The following is a 14,485-nucleotide window of genomic DNA, read 5'->3' as shown; positions in this document are numbered from 1 at the left end:
TGGTCTACTCACATAAACATTATGAAAATTAGTCAACGAGCTGTCTCATATTGTTGGCTAAGGATATGTTATACTATAATAATTAATTTAACTTACATTCTGATTAAGCCTAGTAGATTTTTTTACAATAAAAGAGTAGCAGACGAGCATATAGTCCACCTGTAAAAGGCTACTGCGCCTATGGAGATCTGTACCCTTACAATGAGTTTTTACGTTTTGACAAATATGACTATTTTGGTATTTGTTTACGTATTTGCCCATACTATTTCCAACCAGTGTCCCTAGCGGATTGTCAGAACTTGAAATTTGTTTGGGCCAATACGTAAACAAATACCAAAACAGTCATATTTGTCAAAACGTAAAAACTCATTGTAAGGGTACTGTAATCAACGCCAGTTAAGATTAGTTTCGTACTTGAGGTTGGCCGCAGATGCGCCGCTACCCCTGAGGACTAAGCTGGAATGATTTGGAAAAGTATGTTTAACCATGTGCTTTTAATTAAGCGGTAATACTATGACCAACATACAGACTAAGCTGATCTGATGGTAATATCATGATAATAAATAATGAGTTCAAGAAAACATTGCATTGATATCGAAATGGATATTCCACAGCTCAACCTGAACAAAATTAATTAATAGAGTGAACATAATTAATTGAGATGCTTAACCGCAACCCAATTTCAATGTTAGAAGCGTGATAAACAGCTTATTAAAAATTAAACATTAGGTATTATACGCTTATAAAATTTTCCTTATATTTTGCACTACTTGGTATACCCCTTCTAAGTAGTATAACCCTAGCAAAAAAAGGCAAATCGTTAACATTTCGCGCCAGACAGGAACCCCGTCAAGAGGTTTCGTCTGCCCGGATGAAAGGGTGATTTGGCGACGGTATCTGCAGCCGAAAGATATTTTGAATAGATTGCGTCTCTCCCGGGATACCAAATGCTCATTCGTAAAATGTCAAGTATGTTATGTCAAACAAGATTGTAAATACATACAACCTTTCGTGTACTCCTGCGCTAGGTTTTTCAATACCTACCTGTGATCCAGATATCTTCGAGATAATAAGAACTCCCTTTCAAACCGTATTCGATGAAAGGACCTACCATTAAAATCGATTCGAGTGATAAAGATTTGGTAAATCAAAATTCTTATTTGTTACTACTACGCATTTTATCGGAATCAGAGATAAACGTACTACAATTATTTTTTTGGCAAATACCCACTCTTTCGCAAAAATGCTACTAATAGTACACCAACGAGTACTAAGTAAGAAAACTAATTTTATTTATTATTCGTAAGGGCTCATATACATACAAACGTAACGACAGGACGTCGCAATGTATGTGGTTTAGGTCTTTCGTCCGTCTGAAACACGTCCACATATAATCCGAAGTAACGATACCCGAATCTTCGAAACTACGAGTTTGTTTAAACATGTGTACAAAATAGACCTCGTTTTATGTAAATATTATTGAGTCACAGTCTGGTACATACGGCCTTTGTTGAGAGCCGAAGTGCGTGAAGCGTGGGCTAATGTATAGAATCCACTTACGCACTCGTACAAGCCTACTTGTTGTGTTGACACGCTGAATGTATATTGAGTTAGATGTAGTATTTTCTGACTTTGTTCTAAAATATATTTGCTCTTTTGAAGGTGAGACTAAACATTTTATTAGAACATCTGAAAGTTTGTAGAGATATTGATTCGTAGCAGGGGCACTGTCGCCTCTGTTTCTGCTTATAACAACGGTAAGCGCTGCTATATGTCGATTTGTGATGTGTACCCGACCCCATCTAGGATTTTGATACTATTTAATTGCAGAGGTCCATAGGCAACAATGATCCAGTAACTTAATTTTAATTAGATGTAATTATTAATTTAAAGGAAAATAATTATAATAATCACTATAGTGACATAAAATATGAAAACAAAGAAATATATCGAATTCACGCTGCCTACTAAAAAATTACCGTATTGGTAAAATGTTTTTGCGCACGGAGTAAAACCATTACATTGAATATTCTGAACTTGGCTGAAACACTATCGTACTCCTGTCTAAACTCAAACGTAGGTAAATACTCATTATTCGATTACGAAACACAAATCTCACTGGGAACGAATGAGAAATAATATAAAACAAAAAAGATAATACGATTTCGGCTTTCCAAATGGAGACGATCCACAAATCGTGAACTTTTGACAGCTCAAATGAAAACCTTATAATAGAGCGACGTGAACGAAGATAGACACTACAGTTCAAGGTAAAAATAAATAGATACATTATTAATTCTAGCACAAATAAATTCTAATCATAGATAAAGTAAATAATAGACCCATAAAAAGGTCGTAAGGTAGGACTCTCTGTCCTTCGTACCATGGAGACATGCTATACTTATTTCTGCCTTATATGTGCCACAAATGTCCTTACCCCTGAAGACTAAGTTGGATCGCCGAATAAGTCTCCCTTACCACAACCTTCAAAGCGAAACACAGTAGCAGCGCTTAACACTGCTGTTATTAGGGAGAAATAGGTATGATGGTGGCGTCACCGTAATCAAACTACACAGGGTTTACCATTAGAAGAAGGGTTTAGACTTAGACATACTTGTGAATATAACTGAAATGACGAGCCTATTCCGCTGTTTCCTTCAAGACGTCAATCAACGGAAGAAAGCCTTAAAACAAATCTGACTCTCATTTCCGATACTAACGGCTAAATCGTGTTGCGCGGAACAGTTTGACGTCTCTGATGTTACTTTTCAGCCTGAAAATACAATCCTACGAAGTTTACGCCATAGCGCATAACACAGGTCAAGGTAAGGGTAACTTAGTAAATACTTGCTTTAACTTACATAATGTATAACTAAGCTGTGTATGAGCCATGAAACTTGACTGTACTTTTAGAGTATTTTGAGAATAGGTACTTTGAGAGACTGTATTTTGAAGTAGTTAAAATCAGCATCTACTTAACGGGTGTGGAGTAGAATAAACACTTTTTATGACCCCATAATTATCTTTACCCAGTTAAGTATTATATTTTCGTTCAAAGTTATTTCCAAACTTTACTGTGTGTTTCAGGCAGGCAGACCTCCGATTTTTCAAACCTGTGTGCCTATTAAAAAATAATTATTACTTGCCATTACGGTGCACGAAAACATCATAAGGAAAAAAGTTGTGGTAAGTCTACCAAATCAGAGAGAAGACCAGTGCTTACTTGTGGAACAATAACGAAATGACGGCAGTATAAAGACATTCCTATTGGTGTGGAATTTTAATAATTAAAAGCATTTGTTTAGATAAACAATAACACCGAATGCCTGAACAAAACAAAAGTTCGCTAATTAAGTTACTGAATAATTGAGTAATTATGAAAAGTTGTAGGTTAAAGGAATTTTCATAAAGATTCTCGTTCGCGTGGGTTGGGACGGTTCATCATCCAACATCAAAGGCTGGATACAAATGTCAACATTTATCAGACTTTAATGAAACAGAAAAGAAACAATTCTTATTGCTGTATTGGATACCAGCTCTCCATACTATTGTTTTGTGACGTCGTAATTCAGTTACCTTCCTAATCAGTAATAGTGTAATTAAATTAATCTCGTATCCCACTCAGATAGTCTGGGTTCCACGAAGGTATATTAAAACTTAATTACGAGTAAATACGTATTCTCTTACTTACCCTTACTTACACTTACTTACCCTAGGCCCTCCTAATAGTTATTTGTGATGTAGCTAAATAAAATTATATTTTTCCACATTTTCATCTTTAAAGTTGGTCTTGTAAAGTATGTATGGCAATAGGACTTTAATTACTCAAACATAACGCGAAAGAATAAAAACATTATTTCATTGGTTACAAAAAATAATAATTAAAAGGAAATGAATTAGCATCACTAGAATATAATGCCTTATGCAAGTTGATAGCTGTAGGTAATTTTACTGTCATCATTAACATACTCTTTCTATTATTTGGTGACACAGGTACATTTTCCTCTCACGTACCCACAGGGGTTTGAGAGCCATACAGGAGATTAAAACAGGACAATACCTACGTATAACCTTAGAACCCTCATTGCAGACTCATACCCGAGCACCCCTGGCTCCCCAGACTTGCTTACCTTGATCCCTTTTCGCACTCACAACCCTTGATTCACAGCGCTTCATTAAAATCCCTTAACCCCTTAAAACATTCGGTATAATGAACGCGACGGTTGCTTTTTGTTCCCGGAATAAAACAAATCCAGCACGCAAGTTAAGAGGTCGCTGCCTGGTTTGAAGGGCACACGCAAGGCGCTAAAAGCTTATCAGGCTTAGATTTTTATTATTTAACCTGCCCAAGCCTTATAATCGAGGGGCGATTACGACAACGCTACTCAGAGTAATACATTCGACCAAAGTTATCAAAATCGAGGAGTTGAGAGAAATCCAAGTAAATTGTACAATGTTGAAAGTTCGGAAAAGTTGTAAAGGTCAGTCTTAGTAGAGGCTAGCGAAACTTCATAGGAAATATATCGACAATTAAATCCGGATTAAATGGCCGTGATGCTTACGTGATGGTGACGTATTCCTAGGTATGGACCTATAACCTATACCTAATACCTAAACCATATCTGCCCGTAGCTCTAGGTACCTGTTGTGTTGTTACAAATCATGTGTTAACACAACTACACAAGTCATTCTAACATAATCTTTACGAGGAAACCAAGGCCAAAGATCTAAGATAGGTATTTCTTTTAGTACAGTATAGGTTTACGTGTCCCGTAGTCGTAATCACCAAATTATATACTTTCCAGGGGCACTTAATATCCTAACTCACTCTAAGTCAACTATTAGTCTCTTAATAGAGATAATAATTATTATTTGTGTTCTGTATAATTTACGGTATCGGTTCTACTTGTTTAAAACACACAATTAATGTGTCTGACCTGTATCCTAGTTCTCATATTACCACGTATCATTTATTACTTCATATCATCTCGCAATCTTGCAGGCTAACCGCAAAATATCACACCGCAGACCGGTACAACAGCTGCATTATTTCGTTTCAGTTTTGGCGCATTGGATACTTTTTTGGTTTACGGAAACATAAAACGGTTCGCTTGTTAAATGTTAGTCGAAGAATGGACAAGCTGCTCACCTAGTGTTAAGTGGTCGTTGCCTTTGGATGCAAGATAAAAGAGTCCTAACAATAAGTTGCCGATACATCGCTATTACTGGAGGCTTTTTATTTTTTTTATAACATAGGAGTTGCAGACGTCCACCCAGTTCACCTGATGGTAAGTGGCTACTGCCGCCCATAGACATCTGTAATCAAACCCAGATAAGATTAGATATTCCTACCTGAGGCCACAGATGCACCGCTACCTCTGAGGTCTTCCCTTCAAACCAGAACACAGCAGCGCTTAACACTGTTGTTACGAGGCAGAAATAGGTGTGGCGGTGTGCCGCCGGAGTCGAACCACTAAGGGTTCTACCGCCTTCACAAAAAAGGCTAAAATAAGAGTGGTATAAGTAAAAGGCCGTGTCTTGAGTTTGCTGGTTCTCAGCTTGAATTTGAAAAGCCGATTAGTTCGGTAATCGGTACGAGATGTGATTGCCCAATAGAAAAGATATTTTTTTCGATATTGTAATGATAATATAAACTACCTTACTGAATTAGGAGTTTCATTCCATTTGACTGACTTTTAATTAATTCCTACTGCTAGTTACTAAATGTCACTAAAAAAAAGGGGTAAAGAAAAGATGCATGAAAAGGGGCATACAAATATAAACATAAATTGGATTTTTTATTACAGAACTAGTGATAAAAAAGTTAACCATTTTGCACTTGTAAAACACACACCAAAAAACGAACTCCCAAAATGAAATAGATTATGTGTCTCCCATCCGAAGTGAAGAGGCCAAAGCCGGCAAAACGTTAATTAAAATAAACGGGCACAATAAACAACGGACAGATAATAACATACTTGACTACACAATGTCGGCATTGGACAGTTCAATTAAGACGACATCAAAGCGACTTATGAAATAGAAATAAATGAAAATCTTCTTTACATTTACATATTGTAAAAACGAAAGATGTTTGTCGCTGAACACGGATATGAAAATACGATTAATAAATTGAGAAACAGCCAGATATAATGAACTACAGGATAATTCAAAAGTCAAGTTATAAAAAAATATGTAAGAACATAAAAGGTTTGTATTATGCCTGTCTGAATAATTGGTGTGCATTTTATTTATCTCCTTTTGGAAGTAACAAAATTACTTTTCTAATCAATTTTTTTTTTAAATTCAAAATAGGTTTTTTACGGAGCACTTTTTGAATGTCAATACAACTACCACCACTTCACAAGGTGTTTCGTATTGGAAAAGAAGCTTTATGAGCCTTATACAGAATAAAATATAAATAATGACTTACGTGGTCCATACACGTCTATATAATACTTTATAGTACGAGTACGTAATCACCGTACGTCATTTTACAGGCAATTTTCATCTGTATATTATTATACAGATGAAAATTGCCACTTTACTAGAGTATTGATAACAATACTCTCGGAGCAAAGTGGTTATGAGTAGCCTACAGACATACGTACAGACAGACAAGCAAACAAAAGGACAAACGGACAATCAGACGGCCAAAACCCTGAAAACGTTTAACTACATTAAAATGTTACGGCAACGAGGATTCCTACATGCATATCAAAAATTAATGAATATAACCTGTTGTTAAATAAATAGAAAATGATGTAACTAACATGCAAAAAAAAACGAAACCGTCAATATTTGCGAACACTTATTTTGTTTAATTCGCACTTGACCGGTTTATTTAACGTCTTTAAAATAGCTACAATTAAAAAGAAAAGGAAAAGTCTGTTTCCGCTAAATTAAATTACACGCCACTTAAAAGCTCGTAATTTGAATTTTCTTTGTAGAAAATTAAAATTGACGGTACATAAGGATAAAAAGGTTAATTATATTATAGACATGAAGGTAAAACAAACTTAAAAGGATTTAAATGGTAACATAAAACAAATCTTTCGTGTTTGTATAAGTAATGAAATAAAACATTTTTACTAAACTAATAAAAATATCGCCAATCAATAGAGACGACATAAATGATTAATAAATAAATACACGCCGCCGACTCAATTATTCATCAAACAAACGGCTGCTGGAGTTTTCACGCCAAAAAACCGGCAAGTAATTAACGAGCGACCGTACAAATATTGTTCGAGAATTACTAAAAAAACTTACTTTAAAATATATTTTTACACATTATTAAAACTACCATCGCATTGCAGTAAATACACTTACGTAAGTTTGCTAAATGCGGACGTCCAAATCTCCACTATCACTGCCTAAACAAATCCAATTAAAACAATAGGGCAACACTGAACAGAAAACGGACACAGGAAAATCTTGGGCTAACAAGAAAAAAATAACAATGAACACAAATTGAAATTCGAATAGTTTGTTATTGCACTATTTCGGAAGTGAGCGCGTGGTTATCGGGATCCACTTGCGCCCGACGCGTATGCCCTCTGTGGGAGTAGAAGGCAAACTGAGACTTGGGTGCTACGAGGGGTCCGTAAAACTCTACTGGGGGTGTTTTAGGGTGTGCGGGGGTGTGACAGACGGCCGACTGAATGGGAGCGAGCGACGCGTCATACAACATTTTCGTTCAGCTACGAGCGCACCGCGTAATGAACGACCTCACATTATTAAGTTTACGCCAAATTATGAACATGCAGCGGCTACAAACCCATACCGAAGTTGTAAAACGTGCAATATGTACTTTGGGCGGCGTTGCGTTTTGTGTTACGTTTCTACCTCAATTTACTGAACATTTTAGCGTTTATGTAAATTACAGTTTACAAAGACTAAATTTCACAATATCTGTTACCTAGAGGTAAGTAACTAAAATAGAAAGTGTATGAATTTTAGTTTACTTCATTTCATTAACAATGATAACCTGCAAGGCAGGCTGATATGCAGGGGGTTTCAAGTTCCGTAGGAGATCCCGGAGTCCTCTTGGCAACGTAGAGGAAGGCCACCGGGGGGGTTTTAGTGCGGTAAAAATCCCACATAACCCTGTGTCGCTCCCACGGCACCGGGTACCTTTTGAAGGTTTCCCCCTCGTAAAAAAAAAAAAAAAAAAAAAAAAAAAAAAAAAAAAAAAAAAAAAAAAAAAAAAAAGGGGGTTTCAAGTTTGATTCCCGGCCTGGCAATCATCTAATTAATGAATTAAGATTTCTGTTCTGTTTGTGTCTACGTGTGTTTATAGCGGGCTTATAATAGAATCCTAATAAATAGAAAACTTTCTACTACAAAATTAAGCATTGCGTCATTCGAACGGAAATAATCTTCGTCTGTGAAAAGAAATATTAATAAAACAGTCACCACTTCAAGAAATAGTTTATGGTACTTGTTGGTTTGCTCCATTTGTATTTGCAAAAATTAATCAATACGTATACAACCTATTTTAGTTTGTTGTGTTCTTTTATAGTGGCTGGTAACAGACATATCTCTCCCAATGTAAAGTTAAAAAGAAATATATTTATTATTCGAAACCTCGCTCTGACGTTTTATTTAAATAGGTTATGGGCCCAGAAAATTTTTATATATAAAATTGAAAATTTAAAATTATAGTACAATTTCGGCATTATGGAAAGTTCTAAAATGAAAAGAAATGTAAAACCTTTTGACGGCGAGAAATACAGTGTGTGGAAATTTAGAATACGGGCATTACTTAGTGAACTTGACGTTATAAAAGTTATCGACGACGAACCGAATATAGATTGCAGTGAGTGGCAGAAGAATAACCGGGTCGCAAAGAGCGTTATTGTTGAATATTTAAGTGACTCATATCTCGGTTTTGCGAAAGAAGAGAGTTCTGCAAAGGATATTTTGAGAAGTTTAGATTCTCTGTACGAACGGAAAAGTATCGCGACTCAGTTGGCTTTACGAAAAAAATTGTTATCTTTAAAATTACAAGGCGATACTACCCTCATTAAGCATTTTTCCGTTTTTGATGATTTAATTGCCGAATTATTGGCTTGTGGTGCAAAATTAGAGGAATCAGATAAAATTGCTCATTTATTTCTGACATTACCCTCAACATACAATGGAGTCGTTACTGCAATAGAAACCTTGTCGGATGATAATTTAACCTTAGCTTTTGTAAAAACAAGACTTTTAGACCATGAAGTAAAATTAAAAAATGAATCCGGTGACACAAGTTTAAAAATTTTGCATACGGAAAGAAAAGCTGAAAAAATATGGCGGAAAAGAAAAATTGACAATTATTCACGGTCGCACACAGGAAAGAAACAAAATTTTATGAAATGTTTTTATTGTGGAAGGAAGGGTCATGTGAAGAACGATTGTTATTATTTTAAGCGATCGAGGCAGCAGAAATCTATTGATCGCATGAGAACGGTTCAAGTTATTGAGACTAACCAACCATCTACTTCTTCAAGTTTTGCTTTCATGACTGGAGATTATCTACTTCAAAATGAAACTGAATATAAAATAACATTTATACTGGACTCGGGCGCATCAGATCACATAATTAACAGAGATGATCTTTTCATAAATTATACTGTTTTAAATGTTCCTCTTAAAATTTCAGTTGCTAAATCAGGTGAATTTATTACAGCTACCAAACGTGGAACCTTGCAGCTTACTAGTAATATGGGCGTACAAGGAGCTTTGGAGAATGTTTTATTCTGCCGTGAGGTCCCATACAATTTATTATCTGTTTCGAGAATGCAACGAGCTGGATATGAAATAATTTTCGACGAACAAGGAGCACGAATTTGCAAGGATGGTAAAATTATAATGAGAGGTATTTTTTCAAATAATTTAATAACTGTAGATTTTGAACTGTGCTTGAACGTCAGTTGCCCTGCTTCTCAAGTTCATAACAATGACAAAAATAGTTACGGATTATGGCATCAGCGTTTGGGTCATATAGGTAAAAATAAATTTTTACAAATGAGAATTCATGAAATGTTTGACGACATAAATATAATACGTACAGTGGTACCAGATGATAATCTGTGTGAGGCATGTATAAATGGAAAGCAGAGCCGGCTGCCGTTTAACAACGTAAAGGATAAAAGTTTTATTAAACGACCATTATATGTAGTACATTCAGATGTATGTGGTCCTATTACTCCTTCAACTGTTGATAACAAGAATTATTTTGTTCTTTTTGTTGATCAATTCACTCATTACTGTGTTGTTTATTTAATAACATATAAATCTGACGTATTTTCTTGTTTTAAAGATTTTGTTGCAAAGAGTGAAGCTAAGTTTAACTTAAAGCTAGTTTACCTTTATTGCGATAATGGTAGAGAATATTTATCTACCGAAATGAAAAATTACTGTGTTGAAAAGGGAATCAGTTATCATCTTACAGTTCCTAGGACTCCACAATTAAATGGTGTTTCTGAACGAATGGTTAGAACAATTACAGAAAAAGCTCGTGCTATGTTAAACGGTGCTAAATTAGAAAAAGTCTTTTGGGGTCAAGCTGTGTTAACAGCTGTTTATTTAATCAATATATCACCAACTAAAGCTTTAAAAAATATTAAAGACACCATTTGAGATGTGGCATGATAAAAAACCTCAATTAAAATATTTAAAGGTTTTTGGTTCAACTGTTTATGTTCATGACAAACTTTGTAAAAATAAGTTTGATGACAAGTCGTGGAAGGGTATCCTTGTCGGATATGAACCAAATGGTTATAAAGTTTGGAATCCTAATTGCGAAAAATTTTGTACAGTCAGAGATGTTATCGTAGATGAGACTAATTTCTGGCAATCCAGGCCTGAATTAGGACTTGAAGAGAATGTTCAAAATTCTCGTGACGAAACTGGTACAGACCACGGGTCAAAATCAGTGTCGATAGAGTCTCGAATCTCTGATGGTTGTAAATCAGATGTACTGAAATCTGATGAGCATGTGTGCTCGAATAAAATTCGCAAAATTAACCATGACGTACTTGAACGGAATAATTCGGTAGATGAAGATTCACATGATATACAAAACACAGATGAGAACTTAAATCTTAGAAGGAGTGATAGGATTAAAAGTCGTCCCCCTGTTTCTTATAAACAAATGGTGAATAATTATTTATTGTGTGCTCAATCTATTCTATGTAAATTACCTAGTTCTTTTGCTGAAATTCAAACTAGAGAAGATAAATGTCATTGGGAAAGTGCAATTAAAGATGAATTAAATTCTCTTGAAGTTAATAAAACTTGGACCTTTGTACCAAAGCCAGAGAATAGGAATATTGTGGACAGTAAATGGATTTTTACAATTAAGAACGATGAATTTGGAAAACCCTTGAGGTATAAAGCTCGTTTAGTTGCCAGAGGCTTTAGTCAAGAATACCTTTCAGACTACAATGAAACATTTGCACCAGTTGCAAGAATAGCTAGTTTTAGGTTTATTATTTGTTTTGCTAATCAGTTTAATTTATTAATTCATCATATGGATGTTAAAACTGCATTTTTAAATGGTAATCTAAAGGAGGAAATATTTATGAAAATTCCGGAAGGTATAAAATATAAAGATGGTTATGTTTGTAAACTGAATAAAGCATTGTATGGCTTAAAACAAGCTGCTAGATGTTGGTTTGAACTATTTGAGCAAAAACTAAAATCAAGGGGGTTTCAGAATTCATCGGCTGACCGATGCATTTATATGTTAGATAACGGAAATGTCTATAAAAATATTTATCTTGTACTATATGTTGATGATCTGGTAATAGCATGTGGTGAAGTGGAAACACTTACTAATTTTAAAAGCTATCTAATGAGTACATTTAAAATGACAGATTTAAAAGATATTAAATTATTTCTAGGCATAAAAATAACTAGATGCGATGATAAAATATTTTTAGATCAAAGTGCATATAGTAAAACAGTTTTAAATAAATTTAAAATGTCAAACTGCAATCCTGTGAGTACTCCTCTCGAAAGTAAATTAAATTATGAAGCATTAAATTCTGTGGAGAAATATGATGCACCATGTCAGAATGTTATAGGTTGTTTAATGTACATTATGTTATGCACTCGTCCAGATTTGAGTTTGAGTGTAAACTTATTAAGCCGGTATTCAAATAAAAATAATAAAGAACTTTGGCAGTGTCTTAAAAGGGTTTTAAGATACTTGAAAGGTACTATTGATTTAAAATTAGTTTACACGAGATGTAACTATAAAAATATTTTATGTGGTTTTGTTGATTCTGATTGGGGTGGAAATGATACAATGGACAGAAAGAGTACAACTGGATATTTATTTAAATTGTTTGATAATTGTTCAATTACCTGGTGTACAAAGAAACAGTTGTCAGTTGCAGCTTCTTCCACTGAGGCTGAATATATGGCTTTGTTTGAGGCTGTTAGGGAAACTTTGTGGCTTAAGTCATTGGCTCTCAGCTTAAAAATTAATATTACTTTGCCTATAATTATTTATGAAGATAATAACGGCTGTATAAGTATTGCTAATAATCCAACTTGCCATAAACGATCTAAACATATAGATATTAAATATCATTTCTCCAGAGAACAAGTTGAGAAAAATATAATAAAATTAAATTATATTCCGACAGGTAAACAACTGGCAGATGTTCTGACGAAGCCGTTGCCCGCCGTCACTTTTTGTAAATTTAGAGAAGGAATGGGCTTAGAATAATTGATTTAATTTATTTTAAATTAGAATTTTAATTTCTTTAACACTTATTAATTAATATAAATAAGTGAAATGGTCTGGTTAGGTTTTACTGGGTTTTTCCTAATCCTTGCAACAAATGTTGGACCATGATTATGTATTCCCCAGTAAACATTGGGAAAGAGTATATGATCTGTTTAGGTATTTTTGTTGTTGTATAAATGTTGTTATAATTGGAGGATTAATTTTTGAGGGGGCGTGTTGGTTTGCTCCATTTGTATTTGCAAAAATTAATCAATACGTATACAACCTATTTTAGTTTGTTGTGTTCTTTTATAGTGGCTGGTAACAGACATATCTCTCCCAATGTAAAGTTAAAAAGAAATATATTTATTATTCGAAACCTCGCTCTGACGTTTTATTTAAATAGTACTGGATAAAAAATTAACAAAAATTTGCAGGCACTTAACGATTTTCCCCTAATTTCAAGATCCGTAGCCATACGAAGGGCGGTAGCTACCAAACCCTCTGTTTGGTTGTAAAGTGGATTAAAAATCGTCATTAAACCTATATCATACTCGTAGTAATTATAAACACGCACTTTTTATTAATGAAATAAGTAAGGTTGAAGGTTTAGTAAATCACTCGTAGGTACCTATACCTAATATTAATCATCACGGTCGCCCACGAACATTTGTAGCAAGAAGGTTGAAGAAAAATTGTAAATTGGTAGAGCTGATGGAGTGCTCTGTTGTTTGGTTTAGACCATCATTACTGCATATACTTTCTTGTCTATTTGTGTTTATTTGAAGATTGAACTTTCACCTACATGTTACTAGACGCTGTATGTACCTACTAGCTACCAAACCCCCCCGGTGGCCGTCCTCAGCGCTGCGTAGAGGACTCCGGGATCTCCAAAGGAACGCAACCGGAGACCTATTAGCTACCTGCCGCCAGAAAAGACAGTGTGTATTTTTTTATGAATTGAATTAGTTAACGAACACGCAGTCCTTCCATGCCACCATAGTATGGTAATACGGTGGATCTATATTTTTTAAATAGTACCATCAACTAAGTAGTCACAATAATCACCATTGACTACTGCAAAATTACACTTAATTCGCATAACTAGATCAAATATCATACATAGATCAAAATATCTCTTACAAATCTATTCCATCACAGAATTTAAAGCGAATTTCGTAACCGATTCCTATATAACCAGCTTACAATACGATTTAATTCCTAGGGAGCTTTGAACGCGATCTATAATGTATTCACTAAATGTAGGTACTGAGGGAGAGGGCCCGAGGGTCGACCGTCGCTCAGTAAACTATGCCCTCGTTTATGCGATAAGTTGTTTTGTTCACCCGCTTTTGTTACTAAGAAATAAGATAATTTAGTTATTGAAGATGCCTCTAAATTACGGGACATTATAAATCACGTCAAGAATATTATGACATGATGACATCATGTCGTAAAATAATATTCTAGACGGATTCATTCAAATTACTAACAAGGAACGGAATTGATAACTAATTATTATATTAAATGAATGTTTCTTTCGGAAAGTATCATCAACGACATATTTTACAACCAGTTTTTGCCCGAGGCTTCGCCCGCGTTTAAAAGAAAATAATATAACATACTGACATAAGTACATAAAACCTGAAAATTCGTACCTTCAACTTTGCTAAAGATCATCACTTGATCAAATGCATAGTTTACGATTCAATCCTTACTAATATCGATTAAAATAATCGATGTCATGGGTCCAAAAGA

The 14,485-nt window shown here is 34.7% G+C and overlaps 1 protein-coding gene and 1 long non-coding RNA gene across 2 annotated transcripts in view; one reads left to right on the top strand and one right to left on the bottom strand.

The window, feature by feature from the left end:
• The window catches only part of gogo (thrombospondin-1 like protein golden goal), a 238,814-nt gene extending 231,216 nt beyond the window's left edge, over positions 1–7,598 (bottom strand). Inside the window, exon 1 of the mRNA XM_073076862.1 lies at positions 7,333–7,598. The gene's annotated coding sequence lies outside the window, so the exon portion shown is untranslated. The remainder of the gene's footprint in view (positions 1–7,332) is intronic.
• Positions 7,599–8,449: 851 nt separating this feature from the next.
• Positions 8,450–13,110, top strand: LOC140745064 (uncharacterized). Its single transcript, XR_012102615.1, has 2 exons — positions 8,450–9,865; positions 12,645–13,110. It is a non-coding gene; the product is annotated as an uncharacterized LOC140745064 (long non-coding RNA).
• Positions 13,111–14,485: the final 1,375 nt, after the last annotated feature.

The sequence above is a fragment of the Epargyreus clarus genome, unplaced genomic scaffold (genome assembly GCF_041222505.1).
Source record: "Epargyreus clarus isolate Ecla_fem2 unplaced genomic scaffold, WU_Ecla_fem_2.2 ptg000009l, whole genome shotgun sequence".
In the NCBI taxonomy this organism is placed as follows: Eukaryota; Metazoa; Arthropoda; class Insecta; order Lepidoptera; family Hesperiidae; genus Epargyreus; species Epargyreus clarus.
Note: the sequence above shows the minus strand (reverse complement) of the source record. Positions and strands in the feature narration are given on the sequence as shown.